Source organism: Tursiops truncatus, chromosome 2 (genome assembly GCF_011762595.2).
Source record: "Tursiops truncatus isolate mTurTru1 chromosome 2, mTurTru1.mat.Y, whole genome shotgun sequence".
In the NCBI taxonomy this organism is placed as follows: domain Eukaryota; kingdom Metazoa; phylum Chordata; class Mammalia; order Artiodactyla; family Delphinidae; genus Tursiops; species Tursiops truncatus.
This window is the reverse complement of record NC_047035.1, coordinates 82,475,238-82,492,987: the sequence shown is the minus strand read 5'-3', so window position 1 is coordinate 82,492,987 and position 17,750 is coordinate 82,475,238. Positions and strand designations below refer to the sequence as shown.

The 17,750-nt window shown below is 43.5% G+C and overlaps 1 protein-coding gene across 2 annotated transcripts in view; it reads left to right on the top strand.

Moving 5' to 3' along the window:
* Window positions 1–17,750, top strand: part of RASGRP1 (RAS guanyl releasing protein 1) — a 1,027,205-nt gene that overhangs the window by 235,119 nt on the left and 774,336 nt on the right. Inside the window, exon 1 of one of the 2 annotated variants that reach the window (XM_073800720.1) lies at window positions 11,348–11,394. The exons of the other annotated variant lie outside the window; for it this stretch is intronic. The gene's annotated coding sequence lies outside the window, so the exon portion shown is untranslated. Of the gene's footprint in view, window positions 1–11,347; window positions 11,395–17,750 lie in introns of those variants that run through there. 2 annotated transcript variants of the gene reach the window in all.

Genomic DNA, 17,750 nt, shown 5'->3' with positions numbered 1-17,750 from the left:
ACAGTATCTGAAAGAATTAATGTTCATTAAAAATTCAGTATTAGGGCTTCCCTGGTGGCGCAGTGGTTGAGAGTCGGCCTGCTGATGCAGGGGATACGGGTTCGTGCCCCGGTCCGGGAGGATCCCACATGCCGCGGAGCGGCTGGGCCCGTGAGCCATGGCCGCTGAGCCTGTGCGTCCAGAGCCTGCACTCCGCAACGGCAGAGGCCACAACAGTGAGAGGCCCGCGTACCACAAAAAAAAAAACAAATAAAAACAAAAAAAACCCTGAGTGTTAGCTTGCATTTATACCAAAATCATTTGACTTGAAGCATAAAGTAATTCTTTGTATAGTCAGAATACCATTAGTCTGTATAAAGGTCTGCTTGAATATATTAGAGCAGGATTAAATACTGTGTGTGCATCTCACATAACTCAAGGGTATGTGTACTGGTCAAAAGAGGTAGTAGGTATGACGATGTTATATAAGAATATTTATTCAATATAATAAAATACAGATAGATTTAAACTCTACTCACACATTAATATTAAGGATAAAGTATACTTATACATAAATAATTTGTATGTGGAGCTTACAATGCAGGGCTGGTGCACATATTACTGAGTCAAGTTTTTGAGAGTGTTCCAGGTCCTTGAAGTTGGTATTATCTAAGCCACCTTACCCTTTTATTGTTCAGTATGTTCTCCCCTCAAAGGTAAGGTGTTTATAGGAGAAGAAAAGGGGAGAAACATCTATTTCTGGCTAAAATGGAGAGGGCTGGATCACAGACTTTTCAGAGTAGAAAAGACAGAACATTTATCAACCTTTTCCATGAGTCCAGCAAAACTTGATATCAAAATTTGCCAAAGATACTATATGGAAATAATCTCACAGGCTAACTTCTCTCATGGTCATGGATATAAAAATGATAAAATATAGCAGAATGAATCCAGTGACCTATGAAAATGATTTTATATCATGACCAACTTGAGTTTATTTTGGGAATGAAAGGTTGGCATAGTACTTGAAATTAACATAATTTACATATAGCACAGGGAACTGTATTCAATATCCTGTGACAAACCATAATGGAAAAGAATATAAAGAAGAGAATGTATATTTAGGTTGCTTCCATGTCCTGGCTATTGTAAATAGTGCTGCTATGAACATTGGGGTGCATGTGCTTTTTTTGAATTATGGTTTTCTCTGGGTATATGCCTCAAATCTAGAATAATGGTATAGATGATCTAATTTGAAAAGCAGAAATAGAGACACAGATGTAGAGAACAAATATATGGATACCAAGGGGGGATGGGGGGTGTGGGAGGAATTGGGAGATTAGCACATGTACACTATTGATACTATGTATAAAATAGATAACTAATGAGAACCTAGTGTATAGCACAGGGAACTCTACTTAATCCACTGTGGTGACCTAAATGGGAAGGAAATATAAAAATGAGGGGATATATGTATACATACAGCTGATTCGTTTTGCTGTACAGCAGAAACTAACATAACATTGTGAGGCAACTATACTCCAATAAAAATTAATTTTAAAAACAATGTATATATGTATATAACTGGGTCACTTTGCTGTACAGCAGAGATTGCCACAACATTGTAAATCAACTATACCTCAGTTAAAAAAAATTAAAAAATGAAACAAAACATAATTTAGCACATAAGCATTACAAAGGAGAAAAACTATATAATCATATCAGTGGATACAAAAAAAATTTGATAATATTCAACACCCGTTCATGGCTAAATAATTTTAAAAAGACTCAGCTTTTACAAAACTATGGGAAACATTATTATTAGTTATGAAATATTAAGGCATAGTCTATGTGGCATGGGGAATAAAACAGTGATGTCAATTATCACCATTTTGATTTGACATTGTACTAAAAGTCACCAGTGCAATAAGTCAAGAAAAATAAAAGAATTGGAAAATAAACAAACTGGTATTATTTGTGTATACAGAGGATTTAATGGATCTACAGATATTAATACTTAATATTAAAATTCAGTGACTTCATCAGGGTCACTGCATACAAGGGCAATATGCAAAAATTAGTTGCATTTCTATGTATCTTGAAATATGAAAAAATAGTTAAAGAGTATCAAAAACATTAAATACCTAAGAGTGAGTGTAAGAAAAGAGATGCAAAACCTCTAACCAGAGTATTTAAAAACCTACTGAGAGAAATTAAAGACCTAAGTAGATGGAGTTAAATTCTTTGCTCATGGGTTGAAAGACTCAGTCCCATATGGCTTCCTTAGAGGTGAGAGGAAGAAGTAAATGTTTTTTAAAAAATAGACATGTGTAGGGAAAGATGTTACATGTTTCATCTGTACAATTTGAATAGCCCCAGTTCAGTGTGATATTTGTTGAGCACTTACTAAATGTTGGATACTTTGAACTGAGAGATGGGTAAGATACAGTCCATACCCACCAAAACCTCAAGAAGCATATGTAGGTGTATAAGTACAGGGAGAGCAGCCATTTAACACAAATTCAACACTGTGTACAATGGGATTAGTGAAGGAAAATAGAAAGTATACATCGCTATGGAAACACAGTAAGAGAACAGTGAATTTTACCAGAAGTTGAAGGGGTCCACAAGATAAGAAGATAATGATATTTGTTCTGGTTTTTAATAGGTGAATCCGAATTTTCCAAGTGGATTGTGTGTGTGTGTGTGTGTATGTGTGTGTGCGCGCGTGCGTGTATGCACACAAGTAGATGTTTGAATAGGAGAGGAGGGTTGGGAATTCCAGGCAGAGGGATTTGTGTAAAAATGGCGCAGCAGAGTGAAAATTTCTAGCTTGTTAGGGAATATATCTGTGTAACTAAGACATAAAGCTTGGAGTATTATAATGGCTTCAAATGACGTTGGAAAGGTGGGCTGGGATCCATTATGAAGGGCATCCAGCCCTGTTGATCAACTTTTGTATTCATGGGCTATCTTTCAAACTGGGAATTAGAATTACTAATGAATAAGTGTGAGTAACACTTACTCTAATATGTGTTTAACATGCAGGTTCCATGGCTCTACCTGCAAAAATCCTGATTTGGTAAATATGGAGGCTCGACTTGACCTCCAAGGCTCTTGAACGGTAGTTTGAGAACTACCCTTGCAGAGGCAGTTTTCCAGGCAGGTGTTTTACAAATAACCCCTAACATGGGTGTGGAGAATGAATTAGAGTGAGGGTTGAGGGACAGCAGGGGGATCTGAGGCAAGAAGGAAAATGAGGAAATTGTTGCAGTGTCTCAAGTGAGAGATGACTTTAATGAATCGCTTCTCCTGTAATTCATATTTTCTTGTGTCGGTGGCTCCCTTTGTGGTGAGCACCCTGAGTGTGGGAAGCTAACCTTCTGGTGTTTTGGAGCCTCTGGCACCCAGCGTGATGCTTTATCATTCCACAGCTGGTGCTTTTGAGTGAATGAGGAATGTGGCCTACCAACCTCGGCAAAGTTTAAGGGGCATGTGTATATTATTTCTGGAATTTTCTTTTCCCATCATGGATCTGGTGACACCACCTTCCAGGTGCCAGTGCTCGCAGGACTCCCTGAGCCTTACCAGGCTTGCTTTTCTGCTAGCATTCTCCCCCAATGAAACTGGACAACCAATGAGGGCTTCCAGGGCACCAATACAGCGGTTGGTGCTGATGTAATTGTGTATTTTAATCAGCCTTCTGTTGGGCAGTGTGTCAAGATGCAATCACGATGAGAGATTGAATAAATCTGAGGGCTAAAATTCTGGTGACTGCTTTTCACTGATGTACCATCAGTGTGTCTAGCTTCATGCCTGGCACATAAGTATTCAAAGAATAGTTGAAGAATTCGTGATGAAACATATGAATGAATAAATTAATTTGAGGGCAGGCAAGCCTTTGAGCATCGCTGAGCATTCACCCAGGAAACCAGCAGAAAGTCTGCTCTCAAGGCAGTGAGTGAGAGGATGAATTTCAAGCAGTGAAGCTACCAGCGCCCCCAGAGCAAGGGAGTGGAAAGAGCTCCCGTTAGCAAGGTAGATCTGAAATCCAGAGCAGAGGACATTCATTCTAGACTGTTCCCTGGACATACACACCCTCCAGGCTTTTGGAAATGACAACTTATATTTGAGGCTGGACATTGCTTAATTTATGGAGAGCTGTTGGGTTGGGTTTCAGATAGTTCCTAGGATTTTGGAGTGCAACATTTGTTCTTTGGACTTAAGGATGAAATAATGAAGATATAATCCAGGGCAAATCTCGGCCTCTGAGAAGAGATATATGCATAGGATCCCTAAGTAAGTGCTGGAGTTGGTGTGCCGACTCTTGGCAAAGCTGGCTTGGCTCTGGTTTGGTCGATGGGCAGCCAGGGAGACCTGTGTAGGGTCTCTGCATACATGGACCCCAGCTTTCACAGGAGGGGCCTGAAACTCCCAGGGGCCTCTGCTGAGCATTCTCTGTGGTCAATTCAGGAAAGGGATTAAGTAAGAGTTTCTTCCTCTTCTCCCTGCTCCCCAATTTAGACATCGATATGGTAAAACGATCATTTGAAATGAAAACCCCTTAATGAATGTTTAACTTTCTCTGTTTTGCCACAAATTATTTTAACATTCCTTGGAGTCTCTACCCTCCTCCTTATTTTAAGAACTTTCACATTTTAATGTCAAAACAACTCCAGGAAGTAGGAACGGTTTGCACATAGAGCCTGGCTCTGGGAAGCTAACCTCTTTTGCAGTCAGACTCCTGTGGTTGTGGCGTTGAGGGTCAGTTTTAATGCTCTGTGTCTTGCATCAGCATGGAGTTTGGTTTTCCATTTCAGAACCTATCTCCAGTTTCACGTACGTTTAAAGTCACCCATCTTTGGTATTAGCTGACTCTCCCTTTGCTTTGCAACTTATTTATCTTCTCTTGATTCCTGCCTGTGATCCTGGGGATTTTTTTTTTGGACAGATGTGAGCCCCGATTCTCCATCTGTAAAATGTAGACAATACTGCTACTTTCCTAGTGAACTTGCTATGAGAGTTACTTTAAATTAATACGTTGTTTGAAAGCACTTAGTCCAATACCTGGCACACCTCCGTCAGTCAGTAAAGTTGGCTATCAACTTGGTTCATTCCTTCCTCATAGAGATGCTGAGCCAAACGCAATACTAAATATAGACAGTCACCGCTCTTTCATGAAGAAAAAAATCTGTAAGATTTTAATTGTGTTGTATCTATTTGCATAAATGTATGCATGTGTATGTGACCCTTTCCTCCATTAGACTGTATTCCTTCTGGACAAGATGGCATATTAAACCTAGCACCCATCATGGAGCCAACCACATGTTCACATTTTATAACCAGTATTGGGTTAAAAGCAGAAGTTCAGGAATCAGAAAGACCTGGTCTGTCGATTCCTTGGCAAGTTAACTCTCTGAGTGTAGATGCCCAATTTGTAAACTGGAGCCAATGATGCCTGCCTCACTGGATCAGTCTGAACATTAAGGTGGCAGTGGACGGCAATGATTAGTCAGGCACTTGGCCCTTGGGCTCTGTGGTAAATAAATTATATTGGCAGTTTATAACGATTAAGGAAGAAGTTGAGAGCATATCATTTTTTTTTAAACCACTGTGCTTTTCTTGCCACTGCATAACCACTTTATTTTCATTGATACGAGGAACCTGTCAGAGCCTTGTGTTATGGAAGGGAGCTCTTTCGTCCCAGAATAAGATCAGAGCCCTGAGGAACACACTGCATATATAGGATCTTAGGGGTCCCTGGTGTTGACCAGTGAAATGTCCACCACCAGCCTCCTACTTTAGGTGCAGCCATTTCCCAGGCAGCAGTCAGTACAGTCTTTTCAAAAGCTAATCTGATAATGCCACCTCACTGCTTTAAATCATTTAATGATGGGCCATTGTTCTTGGGATAGATAGAACTCCTCAAAGCCCCACATGTGTCCCTATACACCTTCCTCTTTCCTCTTAAATTACTCTTTCTTTTCCTCTCTCTCCGCTCCCAGTTCTCCATGCCCCAGGACTTTTGCACATGTTGTTCCCTCTGTTTAGAATGCTCTTCTATTCCCTCATTGATTTGCTAATTCCTACTCATCCTTCAGATCTTAGCCTTGACCTTGCTTCCTCAGGGAAGCCTCCCAGATGCATCTGAAATGGTGAGATTCCAGTATTGTAGGGTCTCCTTGCCTTGGATACTTATCTTTGTAATGGTCTTTACAGACACAGTTTTTATATGGTAGTTTCTTTTTTTTTGTTTGTTTGTTTTTTACGGTACGTGGGCCTCTCACTGTTGTGGCCTCTCCCGTTGCAGAGCACAGGCTCTGGACGCGCAGGCTCAGCGGCCATGGCTCACGGGCCTAGCCGCTCCGCTCCTGCATCAGCAGGCGGACTCTCAACCACTGCGCCATCAGGGAAGCCCTATACGGTAGTTTTTAACCCAGCTGAGATTTTAATATTTGTTCGTATGACTATCAGATTGCTGTCCTTCTTAGTCATTACGGCTGCTATAACAAAATATCACAGACTGGTTGCTTATAAACAACGAAAATGTATTGTGGAGGCTGGAAGTCCAAGGTCAGGGTGCTAGCATGGTTAGGTTCTAAAAAAGACTAGAAAGGACCCGCTTTCTAGTCGAACACTTCTCACTGTGTCCTCACATGGTGGAAAGGGTAGGGGGCTCAGTGGGTTCTCTTTTATAAGAGCACTAATTCCATCCGCAAAGGCTCTACCCTCATGACCTAATCATCTCCCGAAGTCCCCACCTACTAATACCATCACCTTTGGGGGTTAGTATTTCAATAGATGAATGTTGGGAGGATACATTCAGAGCACAGTACTGTGTATCTCCTGCATTGTACTATGGGATGCCTGGGTATTTCTATATTGCATATTATTGTATCAAAGACTCCTATCCAGTGGGCTGGCCCTGGTATGGCCCTGTCAGTTACTAAACTGCTATATGTGTACTGGCATGAGAACAGTTGCATACCACTAGACAAGTATCTGAGCCCTGAAGACCCTGAGTGTCCCTTCTGCCACCCAGCTGCTCTGGCCATTCACCTGGAAGCTCTGGACCTCCCCACAGTCTGGTAACAAAAGAAGTAAATCCTGGCACAGAGGAGCCTTTCAAAAACCTGGACTCTGGCGGGCACGCATAGCATGCTTATGTTGTGTTCATTCTCGGCTATTTTGAATGACACTGTGTATTGTTCCCGGTAACCACAGAGCAGCTACATGCTAAGTGCTTGATAAACATTTATTTAGTTTTTTAAAACATCGTTATTGGAGTATAATTGCTTTACAGTGTTGTGTTAGTTTCTGCTGTATAACAAAGTGAATCAGCTATATGTATACCTATATCCTCATATCCCCTCCCTCTTGTGTCTCGTCATACAGAGTGAAGTAAGTCAGAAAGAGAAAAACAAATACTGTTATGCTAACACTTATGTGGAATCTAAAAAAGGAAAAAAATGGTTCTGATGAACCTAGGGACAGGACAGGAATAAAGACACAGACGTAGATAAACATTTATTGAATGAAGTGGATGGTCATTGAAAAGAGACGCAGACATGGCTCCAGAATGGGGCTCAGCTTGCCCTGCAGCTGTGGCTTGGGCTACCCAGCCTCACTCCTCTACTCCAAAGGGTCCTGGTGCTTCCCCACCAGAGGCCTTTCTTCTGTGTCCACCATCCCCATAATGGCTGGGTTTTGAGGCCTAGGATTCAAACCAGGAACTGCCACAACTGGGGAGGAGAGGAGATGAAAGAAGAATGACCCCAGGACAAGTTCAGATGGATGAGTTGACAGGGCTGAGGAGAAATGCCTCCTCCAGACAGCTCTGCCTTAAGCCAACCTGTTATTTCCATATATAAATTAATTAAATGTTGAGACAGTTTAACCCATTTCTTTGTTTCTTGGGTCAGGAAGCAGGATAAACTCAGAGCCATAGCAGACCAGGGGACGTGGAGGAGAGGACAAAACGAAGTGCAGTGTTGGGCCTGTGTTGGAAAAGTGTGCTAATTATGAAGGTGAAGACAGAGGGCAGGGAAGGAATTCAGGCTGTACCTCAAAGGAATCTCTGTTTCACAATTCCATGGGGCCAAGTCCCTTTAGTTGAGCCCTGCTGGCCTGCCATGGCATCCGGGAATCCTACAGTGACAAGGCTGGCATCAAGGCAAGGGAGTGGCTGCCCCCAGCTCTCAGGACCTTACCTACGGTTGACCAACATGGGGAGAAGGGATTGGAAGACATAGGGATGTAGGAAAAGCTTTTGAAAGTCAAGCAACAGCATCTGTGCAAGGGAGTACGCCTCAGGTTAAAGCTTACTTGAATTTTATGCATTGATTTATTTATTATTTTCAGTGGGGATAAAAAGGTGGATAACTACCTTTCTTGCTCTCGAGGACTTTGTTTGAAAGGGAAGGTAAAAATGCACAGAAATAATAATATCAATGACAGTAGGGAAGAGTCAAGTGCCAAAGGCATTTAGAAAGAAGGGGTTACTTTTCTATAGGGGAAGACAATGCTTCATGGGGAAGGTACCATTTGGGGTTTGAAGCGTGTGTAAGACTTGGTCATAGTACAATGGAGAAGTGACTGTTGAAAGAGTTTAGCAAAGGAGTGATCTGACCAGAGCCGTGACAGTCATATGCTGGAGGTGTTTAGGGTGGAATGTGAGAGAAATGTAGGGCTATGGGAGACAATTCTGTTGGTTGGGGCCACAGCAACTGGAGGACTGGAAAGGCTTTGAAACATGACTCGGGAGCAGCCATAGAGAAAGAAGCAGTTAAAAGAGGAGTCTAGAGTCTAGGTGAAAGACTGCAAGGATAACAGCCATTATCATAAATCTGATGCCAAAGAAAGAAACAAAATAAGTAAAGAGGTAACACTGAGTTTGGTTGAGTTACTGTTGAGCTTAAGAAGAAAACTAGATGGAGGATGAAGACATCAAATGGACAGAGTGAAAGACTGATGCTGAGTGTGAAGGTCAGGACTGAGCTGCAGATTTGGGGGTGAAATATATGAAGGTGAAAAGAAGCCACGGGCAATGATGAGGTCACCCAAGGATAGACTTTGGATAGAAACTGGACATTCACAGTCCCAGCGGAAGTAGGCAGAGTGATCCAGGAATTCCCTGGGCACTGGTGGTTACTGACTGTGAATGCAGTGAGCCAGGTGAGATGAATTGAAAGAAGTAGGTTTACTGAAGGTGTGAAGGTTGACTCTTGGAATCTAGCCAGTGTCTAGTCCGAGTTTGTCAAGAACTTTTCCGGTTTTAGCATGAAAAGTCCAGGAAACCGCATCAGTCCCAGTGAACTGGGACAGTTGGTCGCCCTCTCTATGTCAAACCTCACTGATTAGAACCCTTGCCATAAACTTCTGGCATATATAACTTTTCTTGCTTTTTTTTTTTTTTTACCAAAGGATCAAACCTTTTCTGCTGAGGCAAATGTGCGTGAGAAAAGGAACCTTATCCACAGGCTAATCAGCAGCCCTACTGTGTGCAAAGGGTGAGGTTTTACTTGGATGAGGCTCATCACATTTGCTCCTGGAGGGCCAGTGTTCATACCTGAAATTAGTAAAACGGGCCCCAGCTTTGATGAAAAAATGGACAAAGCGTTCATGTTTGGATGTTTGCACCTATTAGCTTGTCACTATTAGGTGTTCTTCCTTGGTTGTGCATGTCACCTGCTCAGAATATGGGCCTTGGGAAAGGGTGACTGACAGAAGAAACACCAAGAAATGTCAGGTTTGATATGTATTCAAGGCTTCAACTTGAAACTGAAAACAGGTGGCCCTCAGTCCAAGCAGATGTGCTTAATCAAGTCCACCCCCTAAGTTAATGTAAATAAGCTGTCAACTCCCCTCGTTCTTCCAAGGGTAGTGGCTCTTAGGAAAACTCCTGTCGAAATCGTCTACAGAGATACACACTAGATGCTCTTGACATGTTCAGCTCCAAGCTAGGCTGTGTGGGAGAGCCAAAAGAAAAAAATAAGACAGAGCTCTTGTTCTAAGGGAATCAAAATTCAGTTGTGAAAGCGAGAGAGAGGCATGGACATATATACACTACCAAACGTAAGGTAGATAGCTAGTGGGAAGCAGCCGCATAGCACAGGGAGATCAGCTCAGTGCTTTGTGACCGCCTGGAGGGGTGGGATAGGGAGGGTGGGAGGCAGGGAGACGCAAGCGGGAAGAGATATGGAAACATATGTATATATATAACTGATTCATTTTGTTGTGAAGCTGAAACTAACATTTATGCATTTATACTTTTATACATTTTATACTTTTATACATTTATACTTATATACATTTATACTTTTATACATTTATAACATTTATACTATACATTTATGCTATTAAACTAACATTTATAGCAATTATACTCCAATAAAGATGTTAAAATGAAAAAAAAATTCAATTGTGAGATAGAGGCGAAAGCACCTGAATCAACTAGAGAAAAAGTCAAGGAAAATCTGAAAAACCTCCATGTTGTGAGGCATAAAAGTAGGTGCTCCAGGAATTTAGAAGACAGGGTGTGGGTGTGGGCAGGTGTAGCCCATGAAGGCTTCAAGGAGGAGGGCCCTTTTGCTGAGCCTTAGAGAAGAGAGAGAAAGCAGCATCTGGGCAGAGTCACAGCATTGGTGAAGGCTCAAACCTCATTCTCTGGAGGGGCCCAGCTTCACCACTATCACTGTGCTTTTGCTTTATCTAACAACTGTGTTAGCTCCTATGCTAGGGAGGAGAACAGAAGGTTCAACTCGCTTCTCTCCCCTGCAGTCACTCCCAGACTGATAGCACCTCTAGTTTGTTTCTCACTCAATTTCCAAATTTTCAATCCAGCCATGTGCCATTGGGTAGACATTAGTGTCATGAGTTTTTGTGTTATATTAAAGATGATGAGAGCTGTGAATGTTTATCTTTGTTTCTTTTTTCTCTCTCGTATGTTTGCTGAGGCAGAGGAGTTGGAATAATTTCTCTAAAAATTGTTTACTTTTCCTACTATGCTCAAATGAGGCACAATAGACTTTACTCTTCGTCCTGTCAGTGTTTGGTCATTTTCTCAAATTACACAACAAGAAATACGGGATTCGGCTTGGCCCTCTGTAGCTAATGTTTCTTCGTGATCTGATGTTTAGGGAGGGACCCTCTCAGGCCCTTAGCTGGGCCAAATGGGCTTGAGTGGGTCACCGTAGGGCTTGCATTTAACAGCCTGCAAGGCAAAAGTGAAGAGCTCTGAGTGACTCACTCTGATTTCCTTGTGGGGGGCCCAGTTTACAACATTTTCTTGGTAAAGCAAACCTTTTTAGAACATGTCACAATCACTGCATACTTAATTTTTTGCAGAAAAAGGGAAATGCGATTGGACCTGTAGTTGATTGGAGGAGGGTTTGGAAACGGAATGGATATGCCAAGGTGAGTGGCAAGAGCCTGCTTGTGGGGTGGGTGGGGATGGAGATGGGGCTCTGAGGGAAAGTGGTAAGGCCGGGCAGCACCCCTCTTTCAAGGCAATGGAAAGAGGCAAGCTGAAGGCTCCCGGGCATTTTGCACGTAGTGATGAAATACCATCTACTCCTTGTGCGTGTCTTTGACTGAACTTGCACAGTTGTGGGGATGTGGCACAGTTCCTCCCTCAAGGCTGATGTCCCAACTTTTGTGTTGGTTTAGTTTGGCTGAGATGAGAAATGTCCGAAGTGAGAGAACTCTGGAAGGTCTGGACTCGTGCTTGAAAACCACCAGGGCCGATTTCCCTCGTTTTGACTTTGCATATCCCGTCCCGTTCATGCTCAGCGCCTGTTGTGTAATGAATGTTTGCTGATCGAATGAATAACTGCATGGGACTCACTAAAGAACTGTTTCTTGAGGGAAAGGGGATGAATAACAGACTTGCCCTGTTCTTGACAGTCCTTACCATGAAAAGTCTCAGACATAAAAGTCAATCCACTCTTTCAGCCGTTTCAGCTACCCGTCACCACCTTCCCCCTCACCCCCTCCTCAGTCTCCAGAGTTAAGTGTGGTTAGGTTAAGTGAGGATAACTTGCAATATCTCAAAGCAGAACAGAGTGGGTCTTTGATGTAAATGTTTTTGCTGAGCCGGCTTTTGGGTTTTTTTTTTTAGCGAGTCCAATGAGTGTAGCTATGGGCACAAAGGATGGGTTCAAGCTTCGCCTTCTGCGTCTGACTTCTGCACTGCTGCCTACCATGGGGGAAAGCATTAGGAGTTCACCGCCCTTTCAGTTTACTGCAGGAGCCGTCCTTCTGCTACATTATATTCCTGTCTAGAACTGCAGGAAAGAGAGGTTGGGACTTGAAAAGTTGCATATGCCTACGTGTCCCGGGTTATGTGATCGCTTTGTGGAAAGTCTTTTGCTGCTCTTAAAGTTTGTGAAAAATTCTGTTCTAATCACCCCAAGGTGACCAAGCCAAACAGTCGGTAAATTTCTGCCTGAGTCTCTTTGGAGGCTTATTATGGATGAAAGAGGCATGCCTCACACAGTCATCGCTGCTGGACCTGGGTGGTAAGGTTTTCTTTAGCTTAAAAACACACACACACACACACACACACACACACACACACACACACACACACACGGTGGGAGTGGGGCGAATCCCTAACTGAGAAACAAACAAAGAAATATGTAGCTTCAGACCAGTTGGAGGTATAACCTTGACCCAGTCAGTTCTGACCTAGCCACCAAGAGCTTGCATTTAATTCTGGCTGGATTTAATTTATCTTTGTGATGACATGGAGTGGATATGAGTGTGTTGGCTGGCTCATGGTAGGAGCCTTGACTCCTGCATCAAAACCTTAACCAGGAAGAATTGAAAGCTGAGGCTTGAAGTTTAATGTCTGGGCTCAGGCTCGATATATGAATAACACTGAATTCACGTCTACATTTTGCCAGAGAGAGTCAGTGTTTTTTCAGTAAGGGCCAAGCAAAACAAGCTCATGATTTAGGGCCTGTCAAGGTGCCCCTACCCCGCTTCACCTCTTCAGAAAGGTCTTCCTAGACACTGTTCAAATAGTTCCTATCCCATTGGCCTGAAGTTATCACATAGGTAGCACTTCAGCCAGATTATATTATCCTTCAGGAAATTTATTAGCTTCTAACAGAACAAAACGAAACATATATCCAGTGCCTGAAGGCATCCACTTAGCAGGTAATCCTAGCAATGGAAATTAATCTCTACCTTAACAACCTTGGACTGTAAAAGAAATGGCAAGAACAATGCCTCTGAAAGCTGCCAGACCAAAAGGATGAGTTTTGTTCATTGTGAAAAGAACATCCTCCCTGTCTGGATGTCTGTGTTTATTAGGAATCATAGATTTTTCTTATATGAACTGTGACCTGATAGTAAACAACCTGGCTATTAAATCCACTTCCTATCCTGAACCTTTCACCTAGGCCAGCCGTGGGGAGGCATACCTCTGCCAGTGGCTAAGCCTGCTGCCTGCCCTAGCTGTGAGTGTTTGTTCTAGAGCACTGCAAGCAACCTTCTGATGCCATTTCGAACTGGTGTGGCTGGCTGGAGTGTGGGTGACGAAGAGCAGAGAAAACCCTACTCTCAGCTGGTCCCAGCAGGGCTGGTTCTGATCCATGTTTACTCTTTGGCTCATGGAAGATGGATGCTTTGTGAGTCCAGCATAGCCTTCCTATGTGAGCATGACCTGAACTGGTCATGGACTCTGGTTTGCTCTGTGCCATTCACTGGAGGGGGTTCCTGTGCAGGGGTCACAAAAGCCCATGTGGACCCTAAAACATGGGTGCTACGAAAAGGCCTCACATTCATTTCCTTTCTATGTATTTCTTTCAGGCCAGTCTCTGTACCCCTGAGGTGTGCACATCTGACCCAGCCTCCAGTAACTTCTCCTGTTGGCCTCTCAGACACCTGAAGATTTCTCATGCTGTTCCCTCACCTGGAACAGTCTTTGCTAGCTGCTCTTCTCATGGCTGGATCCTTCTTTACCTTCAGGTCTCAGTTTCTTCTGAAAGGCTTTCTCTAACAAAGCTGCCACCACACTGTTTGTAATCTTCCTATCAGTACACTATACTCATTTTCTTTGAAACATTTGTCACAGTTAGTTATGTTGTATGTGTTTACTGGCTCACTGTCTTTCTCCTCAGATAGAGAATAAACTACCAGATCTCTATTATTCATTGCTTTACACCTGGCACCTAGCATACGGTAAGTTGTCAATAAATATATGTTGATTGAATGAGGCTACTGTTGGTTCCTGAAAATGACCAGAACCCTGCTTTAGTTTTCCCAGAAAAGGTTAGAAAATAACTTTGCCTCTTCTTCCCCTTGGCAATTAGGAGAGTAGAGAGAAGAGTTAGCGTGAGAGGGGATAGAAAGAGACTTCCAGCAAGACTTTCATTGTTGTACAAGAAAACTATTAGGAGGCTAAGCTAACACCTTTGTGTCCAGACGTGCCAGCCCCCACCAGCCGCCTTGCCAACATTTCTCACTCTGCCTGGCTGGGCAGCTGGTGCCAGAGCCCCTGTTTCCCTGTATGGGTAACTCTTAGAGTTAACTGGACAATTGTTGGCGCCTCACTTAGCCCCTGGCATCTTCACAGCAAGGAGTAATCATTCCCAAGAGACTTGCTGAGGGGCTTGATTGGTTTTGATAACTCTTGGTGCCTTCAGCAGGGGCAGGCCCTTTGCACAGAGCTCGTGGAAGGCCAAGTTGCTTCCCTGTCCTGTAACCTAAGTTTCTCTCAGTAACATCAATTCAGTTCCTTTAAGTTCCGTTCAACCCAATCCAATCTTTACTGAACTCCTACAGTGTAGATAAATGGTGGTTGACGAAGCTGTTCACTAAGCCATGTGAGGGAGCTCTTCCAGCAGGTGGCAGTGAGGTTGGCTGTTCCCCTTGGGAACCTCTGGTTGCTGCCACATAGCTCTCTGGATCCCTGAGTGTTCTAGGTGGGGGGAGTGATGCTGGGATGGCTTGTTCACTTGCACCTTCCAGAGAGACCAGTCAGGACACCACCCAAGTAATCATCTGAGCCAATGGACTTTTTTTTTTTTTTAAAGGTATATACTTATACAGCTTTTTAAAAAAATGTATTTATTTTATTTTTGACTGCATTGGGTCTTTGCTGCTGCGCGCGGGCTTTCTCTAGTTGCAGCGAGCGGGCGCTGCTCTTTGTTGTGGTGCGCAGGCTTCTCATTGCGGTGGTTTCTCTTGTTGCGGAGCACGGCTCTAAGCACGGGGGCTTCAGTAGTGTGGCACGTGGGCTCAGTGGTTGTGGCACGCAGGCTCAGTAGTTATGGCTCACGGACTCAGTTGCTCTGTGGCATGTGGGATCTTCCTGGACCAGGGCTCGAACCCATGTCCCCTGCCTTGGCAGGTGGATTCTTAACCACTGCGCCACCAGGGAAGCCCGTCAATGGACTCTTGAATCTTTTTAGTACCCTTTTCTTCCTCAGTTCTCTCTTACTTCTTGTCTCCAGCTGGGATGCTTTCTTTCCTTCTCTGCCTTCTTTATAAAGGCACTCATTGACACATTCAAGGGTCTCAGTCCCCACCTGGGCTTTGGGGTCTATATCCTGGTGGGATCTGTCCCAAGTCAGGGATACTGCCTCAATGCCTTACTCATATTTTCTTTATTTCAGTTCATTTTCAAGGGATTCTTTGTTATAAATTTACTGTGATTTCTTTCAAAAGCCTTAACTGAGCACCTACTATGGGTCAGGTACTCTGAGCCTTGCCTTCAAAATTACTCATACTGAATTGAAGAAAACAAATGCTTAAATAAGTAAACATGAAGCAGAGTCAAGTCTCATGTTGCTGTTTTACATATGTCTGTACATCTACGTATGTGTACATACAGCAGTGTTCTATGGGGTTGCTGTCAGACCCTGAAAACGCCCAAGTCCTTGAATTCGTTCTTCCTGTTTTATTTCTGACTGGTTAAGAATTTAACTATTTACATTAGGGGTTGCAAATTCATATGTCTGCATGACTCAGGTAGAAAATATAAATGAAATAAGTTGTAGGGCTTTGGTGTATTGGCGAGAGCAGGCCCAGCTGAGGGAGGTCCGTGGCTAATCCAAGTTGTCGGATTATTGCTACTCAAGAATGAGGATTCACTCTTGCCGGCTCTTTTGATTGTTCGAGAGAACTTGGAAAAATTAGATTTCTCGTGTGACATTTTCCAACATTATAGCATGCTATCGGCTCCCCCAAAACCCCACCTAGAGCTGAATATAGCTCCTAGTCACCAATTCGTAAGACTGGTTTGCACCAGGCACGCAGACTTCTTTGTGAACATTTTAGCTCAACTGGAAACCACATGGGCTGATGTTATGGGCTCTCAGTCACCATGTGTCAGTTCATCTCCTGTGGTTCTGATGCCTTCGGTCCTCAGCTACCATGCGTCGCTGTCTATGCTCTGATGATCCATTATCTTCTGGAAGATTCACCTGACGAGTTGCTATTCACATGGTAGGGGCTCCCAAGAGGTCTCCCCAAATCACTCGGAGCCCTGTTGTTGCTTTGAATACCCCTGGTTTGCTCTGAGTTCCATTTTCTCTTCCTTTCCTTATGTGAATTCTGCCTTCCCTGAATTCTGCTGTAGGATCTCCTTTCCTTTGTCCCATGTCATCTGTTCTCCTGACCTCCTGGCAGAGGCTGGTTAGCTGTTTATGAAAACTGTTGCTTCTTCTTCCTGGGCACATGGTGAGATTGCATTTCCCAGCCTTCCCTGAAGGTAGGGGAGACCCTGCGACTGACCAGGTTCCATGAACTGACCCAAACTACCTCCTGTGTCCAGCACTCCCCCCTGCCCTCTGCCTCCGCCTTTTGCCTTTCCTCATCCAGTGGCTCAATGCAGATAACCATGGCAACCTTAAAAGCCAGTGTTGAATATGGCAGAGACACAAAACAGAAGAATCTTGGATCCCTGCGTCAATACTTGGGGGAGAGCTGCCTGCTACTCAAAAACTCCTGTTTTCTACTTTATATGAGTGAGAAATTAACTGCTCCGGCATTTGAGCCATTATCTATTTTGGCGTGTGTTAGTGACTCTTAGATGTCTGCTAGATTACAAGCAACATAAAATCAGAGAGACTGCTCTATTTGTCTTTTCCTAGCTGGATTCCTAGAACCTGAGCATAGTGGTGGACACACCAGAGGTGCTCAGTTAATGCTTCGGGAATGAAAGAAAGGAAAGGAGAGGAGGGACTGGTACCATGCAAGCGATCACACATGGTTGCTTTACTCCTAAGACTAAATCAAATGCTGAGCCCCACACTGAGAGTCTGAGTAAAGGGAACCCTCTCTGTCCCCTTTTTAGGAGGATTGCTGTCATAGGTCACCCGAAACATAATGTTGGTTGAATTAAGTGCGTTAAAAGGTAGCTCGCCAGATCCTCAAGAGACTTTCCTAGGAGGAGCACCTGAAGAGGTAAACGTGCTTGAAATTGGGGCGAGAAATACAAAAAGAGAAGCAGGTCTATGCGATGCTGTGGAAATATTTCCAGCAGCCAGTTACTCTGTGCTTGTCTGTATCAGGTCACATGTCCACAGGAAAGTTATCTGGACTCTGAATGTTTGTCTTGACTTGTTTTACTGGGGGAGATGAGGTGGGGTAGGGAGACCAGAGGAGTAGAGGATCTTAGAAATCATATTTTAAAGGGAGTTTTTCATATCTGACTTTTACTAAATTGCATAGAAAGTCAGCAGATGGCATAGAAAGTGAGCAGCTTGCGTAGAAGGAAAGGGGAAACCCCTCTTGTCCTGTGTCATTGTGGTGTTGAGCAA